A 6546-nucleotide genomic window follows, 5' to 3' on the forward strand; every position below is an offset into this window, starting at 1 on the left:
CCCCCCGCTGCCATCTTTGTGCCGGGTAGCGGCCCCCCATCTTTGTGCCTGGCAGCGCCCCCCGCCGCCATCTTTGAGTGGGGCGCTCCCCGCCTCCTCCCATTCCTCGAGCGGGAGGAGAGCCGTGTGGGCCGCTGACCCCCTTAACAAACGTGACGTCAGAAGAACGTTTGGATATGCTCATCGCCTCGTGGGTTGGATAAACACTGCGCGGCAACTAATGGAAATAGAAAGCAAAAAGAAAAAAACAATCACGCAGTGTTGTTCCAACTCGTCCAAAAGCATCACGGAGAAATGTCACTGTGCAGGACATCAGCGAAAGCGCCATACCACGTGAAGTAGTTCAGGCACAGCAGCGTGAATGCTTGTAGGACTGACCGAATAAAGACACCCCGCGTGGGCAGGAGGTGCGGCAGCACTGCGGCCATTGGCGGTGCTGGGAGCAGAGCTGGGGGCTCGGGTGCAGCAGGAGATGTTCCAGGTGGAGCTGGGAGAGATTCATCCCAAAGAGCGGTCAGGCACTGGCACAGCTGCCCGGGGAGCTGGGGGAGTCAGCGTCCATGGAGGCATCCCAGAACCGTGGGGATGTGGCACTGAGGGCAGGTTTGGGTGTGGGCGATGGGACTTGATGTTCTTAGAGGTCTTTGCCAACCATAATGATCATATATTCTGTAATATTCACAACATATTGACGTACGTAGAAGTATTCTGTCTGAATTTTAAAGAAATTCTACCATTGTAAGTTGATCCCTTTTCTATTTTCACGCCTCCAGAAAGTGTGCTTCGGTACCATGCAGTGGTTAAATAGAACAGTGAAAAAGCCAGCGCAGCTGAGTTCTGGTGCAGTCAGTGTCCATCAGGGCCCTCCTGATCCCGAGTGTGGAATTACTGCTTTGCTGCACTGCGGGGCTGTTCTGAAAATGCACTGTTTCTGAAAATGCTCTGAAATAGAAGAGACAACAAGGTACTATTTCTCTCTACGTTATCATTTTTTAAGTGTTACTTATTTTAGATGTGATCTACAACGTGCTCAAACCGAAATATCTGAAGCATCTGTGCTGCTAATGGCATGAAAGCGTTGCGTAACTGGAATGTGTCTGGCAGGGCTCTGTCTGGGGGTAGAAGTGCCGTGTGTGCAGGCACACCTGGGTTCGCTGTAAGGCAATACCTGCGGGCTGCCAGCACACAGCTCTCAGCCTCCATAATAATAAGAGTTCTTATTGGGTAGTTCCAAGTTCCAGTGGATAATGAGAGTTCTGTGATATTCCAGTATGCAAACAGCTACTTTAGAACCAGCTCAGGAATGCGCAGGGTAATCGCAGCTCCAGCCCCATGCTCCCACTTGATCCCTGCACCATTTTCTTTTGGACGCACTCTTTAAATCCACGGGAGAGCAGCACAGGTCTAAGATGCATCTCCATTTGTCTGGACCCCAGTACAGCACCAGGTGGTTACGTAGAGCTCTATGTCACAAATCCTGTTTTGGGGACTCAGCATTGTTGGGGATAAAATACAAAAGTGGACAAACAGCACTACATGTATCCGCAGCCTTCAGATCAGTGCTGCACTGCACTTCACTGTGCCGATAGCCTCTGTGCAAGATAAAATGCCTCATAAAAGGCACTTTACTACAAGATAAACAGATCGTATGACTTTCCTGTAAGCTAATAGAACAATGCCATAAGCTAATAGAACAATGCCATGAAAGGCTAGTCAAACAGATGTGCAAAGTGGGAGAAAATATCCGTCCTACCTTTTTAAATGAAGGCAAACAATACAGCAGCTATTACAAAATTTCCTTCCAGCCTCTCACCCATCTCCTCATGCCCAAAATGGTATTTTGTTATTTCTTGAAATTTGCATGCAACTGTGGCACTGATCACTGACTTTACATCTGCAGTTTGTTCATCCATACCCTCCCAGGTCACCCCCCAGCACACAGAGCAGTCTCGACCAAAAGCCACCAGAGCAGGGCTCCCCTTGCAGCTCTCAGCTCAGACATGCTGCAGAGCTATCAACACCAGACTCTCACATATGCACTCCTACAGCTTGTGCATCTACCAAAGAATGAGAACAAAATGGGGGGAAAAAGCAGGATGTGTTTACTTGGAGGCAAATACACACAGAACAGGCAAGTGTTTTGTGTTAATATTCTGATGGTTAAGAAAAATTCATTATGTGCAGGTCTGAGCTAAAAACAGCATTACCTGGGACTCGGGATAAAATCAGCTTGTCTTGTAAGGCAGTAGGAGGGATTTTTGCAGTAACAGTTACATCTTAGCTTTCCAGATCACTAAAATGAAAGGCTTCTGTAAAAAAGGGTTTTGGGTTTTTTTATGAAAAAGAATAAGCAAGACACAGAAGATCCTTTCCTGGCCCTTTCCTGTCTGCCTGGAGTCATCACATTTAAAAATCAAAAATTCCAACAACGAGGCCAAGAATATTGAATGGATATGATAACACCAAAACCAAGTCATGATACAATAACAGTAATTCTTTTTTTTTTTTTTTAAATCAAATGCACCATTCTTAGTTTTCAAAAGATGTGATTATGTTAAAGTTACCCAACAGTTTTATGCTACTCTCAAGCCATCAAAAATGGAGTGTACTTATGTAACTCACGCCTCATCATGATTTTGAAGCTTTGCCGTTTCTCTGTTATCAGGCTTGCACAACCTCCATGCCTTGTTTTTTTTTCCTCAAATCCGCTGTTTATCTCTGTAATTTCATACATACAGCAGAGATGCAGGGAACCTCATGCTTCAGTGATCATTTCACCATCTCTCAAACTGAGTGGCACTGGAAAAAAAAATGCAATATGGCTGTAATATATTGTTTGATAGCTGGTTTAGAAAGCATACATGGTACTCCAAATCACAATAAAATAGTTTAGTAGCTACATCAATGGCAATAAGACAGCAGAAAGAAAAAGGTTGCTTAAGGTGAATGAAGGTAAAACAGCAGACTTGTTGACCAGAAGAGCTCACAGAATCACACCCAGCCATCAGGGCAGCAGGCGCAAATGAACAGATACTATAGCTGTTAGGAGGCTTAATTGCTACTTGGGCTGGGAAGGGAGGAAATGAAGACTTGGAGCGCAGATAACTTCTCAGCATAATAGATAAAACACCAACAAAGTGCTTTTGTGTGTGAGATCATTAAACACGTGGATTCCATGGGTAGGAATCCTGAATGCTCACTGAGCGGCTGGGGGGACAAATCAGCTGGGGGCACATCGTGGTGAATTCTTGGGATGGAAAAAGAGATCTACTCAGGAACTGCAGGAGGTCCTTAAAGCGGAGCAGTGAGGTGAAACTCTTTGGTGCGGTATTGAACTGGAACGGAACAGCACTGATCCCAGCTAAGCACCTCCCTAAAGTCTGTTCTTACAGCATTTGATCCTGCAGGCGAGGAAGGAGAGATGAAGGGATAAGGAGCTTTTAATCTTGCCTGGTATTAAGTGACACACCAGCAGCTGGGACAAACGCTCTTTACAGGCAGAGAGGAAAGCCAACCACCCGAGTGGAGTTTGCAGCCTGAAGTCACATCAGTAATAGTTCTGCTGCTTTTGCAACAGAGCACCACTTCTGACAGCAGCTACTTCGTGTTCCTGTTATGCTGTCAGCTGTGACCAAACTCTTGCAACACATGTACCCTTGTGTTGTCCATACCACATGCACGGCCTCATCTGTGTGCAGCTCTCGGGCCTGTTAATGGTTAAAGGAGGGGACAACTTCAGGCACGAGTCCTGTACAGCCATCTTTAAACAGGAAAGGGAGTGCCCCCGTCTGCCTGGTTGTTAGCCAGACTGCTATTGCTCAGTAATGCCACGCTGCAGACCTTGAGACCTTCTCAGTTAAGACGTGGAGCTCTCTGAGCACAAGGTCTCTGGATCGATGACAAGTTGACGTAAGCCCGTCACACATCATGTTTCAGCTCATACACCAGCACAGCAAACTGTGGAGCAATATCAGGACTGCAGAGCAGTTACGTTTGTATGCTTACTGATAAACGTGATGATCCTCAACACAGCTGTGAGATACCTGAAGAGATAAAACGCCCCAAGTTCACAGACAGCACATCTTTATTGGCTGTAGTGGAGTAACTGCTGTATCCAAACTGTGGCATGAGAGCTTTTTTTCATCCTTCCCAAACCAACTCCCTTAAAGAGCACAGTTATTGGACCTGCTGTGATTGAAATCAATAATTAGAAGCTGTAATTTCAAGAGACATTTTCTCTGCACTTTATACTTCAGTTTCTGTTATCTCTGCTATGTAAACAGAAACACAATGCAGTTTCAGCACAGCAGCTAATAAAAACTATGCTATCTCAAAAGGTTCTTCTCTCCAAGCCTCCCTGTGCTCCTGCCCCCTCTTTGCATTGCTCTTAACCCACATGGCAAGCTGCAGCAGCTTACCAATTAATGGTGAGGTTTTCTTGGATTTTTCTTTCATTTTGTTTGTAATAATTACTGGTTAGCAGCTCAGCAAAGCAGCACAGCACTGCAGAGCCACGCACGCCCTCCAGCTTTTCAGGTACAGGAAAAGGAGCACCACCAAAATCAGCAGGGAGCGCAGCATCAGGCACTTTGCTGCAGCTCAGCTGCAGAGCAGGGGGAACTGGATGGGAAAAGGGACTTCCAGCAGCACTGCATGAGCAGCGAGGTGAAGGTGGGGGGGCTTCCCAGGGAAGAGCTAAAAGAAGGAACAGATGTTTCTGGGTGTGCTCTGAAAATCAGCAGGGAGCACATGAACAAAAGAAGTGTCTCAGGAGGACAAATTGTAGCCTCCATTCAACAGACCAGGGTCCCTTGAAGAAGAAAGGTATTAGCTCTCTGCCAGCACTGCAGTGCCAGGTCTGCCTGAGTTCATGATCTGCACTATCAGAATGTCAGTGATAACACAATCTACTCAATCGCTTTATTGATTTAGAACAGCTCTTTCAAAGGTAACAATTCACAGTTCTTTTAAAGAGTAACGAGGTGGGCATTTATTGAGTGATTGTGATCAAGGTTCTGATGGAATGCTTGGCAAAGGCAAGTGTAAAGCAATATCCACTGCTTTTTTATTATTATTTTTTAATGAAAGTATTTCATTTGGAAGAAAAGTTTTTATGTGAATAGTGAGTGTGCACCTCACATCTTCTATTTCTGGAAAAAGAAACCCAAATTGCTCAGGGAAGAACTGTTCCTAACAGCGACAGGAAAACAAGTGCACCAAAATATTAACAGATGTTCCAAATCTCTCCAGTGAAGACCTTTGAGGAATGAAATTTCAAATGCCAGAGAAAGCAAGAATTCCTGAGCAAGTCCTACACTTGTTAAACAGAAAGAGGCCCAAGAACAGTGATGCCCTTCCTCATGCAAGGCTTGGCCTGTGGGGAGGTACACAGCAGTGCAGAATGGATGTACAGATCCCAAAAATGTATCTTGACATCTAATTCCTGATTGTTCTTGAATCTACTTTATAATGAATGAGCCACAAAGAGTGGCAAGGAAGGCATTTACAGAACTGTTTTTGGAGATGAACTTACAGTGAAAGTGGGGAGAACAGTGACAAGGACATACTAACAGTTACTGGAAAGGAAATTGTGAAAGCCTTCAAAATAAACCAACCAACCAACCAACAAACAAAAAAAGCAAAAAAAAAACAGCCAAAAAACAGTAGAGAGACCAAAATAATTACTCAAGTAATAATTGCTCCTCAGCTAGAAATGATCATCTGGAAAGAAGAGTACATTTCACAACGTAAATCCTTCAATGGCAGAGTAAGAGAAACTGACAGATCTCAAGGCTGCTGATTGCAGGGTGGCTGTCTGAGAAACAAAGCAAGCTCCTGTATTTACTGCATTTCCATTTTCTCCCTCTGCAGAAGGGAAGTGAAAGCTGTTCACATATCTGCTTTACCTACATTACTTGGATGAATGAAAAGCAAAGCAGCACTGACAAAATAGCAATACTAAGCTGCTCTTCTTTAGCAGCCCCTCCATTAATACTGATATTTTGTCCAGCAGCTTTCCCAGGGTTGTACAGCGTTACAAAGTAGGTGTGATGGGAAACAGCCTCACCTGCTGGTTTGAGGAGAGGAGAGGCAGCCAGGTGCTCACACAGCTCAGTTCTCCTCCCCTCACACCTCCAGCACCCCAAAGGAAAATCACCTTTCTTCTTTGCTGCTGCACTGTATTCTATAGCAGCAGCAAAAGTATTTGATAGAGATCTTTGCTGCTGTTTTGTTGAATTCATTTTCAAAAATGGAAAGAAGAAATAAAAACAGAAGACTGTGCTGTCTTATCTCATTAAAGGTAGGACCTTTTATTAAGAAGTGTTATCTGTGTATTGGAACAACCAAAGAGCGAGAAACAAAGCAGATGTCAGGTCACCACGAAGCTACACACGTATCTCTTGCTGCTTTTTCTGCCTCAATTAAATCAAGTTCTAAACTCCTGCTGGGGCACTTATGTAAGCCCACCACATCTCCCCCTCCTGCAGACAGTCCCTCTTCTGCCTTTGCAAGAAGCTGCTGCCCATCCCTATCTCTGGTACATGC

Source organism: Centrocercus urophasianus, unplaced genomic scaffold, assembly GCF_019232065.1.
Source record: "Centrocercus urophasianus isolate 14NV4802_14NV808 unplaced genomic scaffold, USGS_Curo_1.0 seq_22, whole genome shotgun sequence".
Taxonomy (NCBI): Eukaryota; Metazoa; Chordata; class Aves; order Galliformes; family Phasianidae; genus Centrocercus; species Centrocercus urophasianus.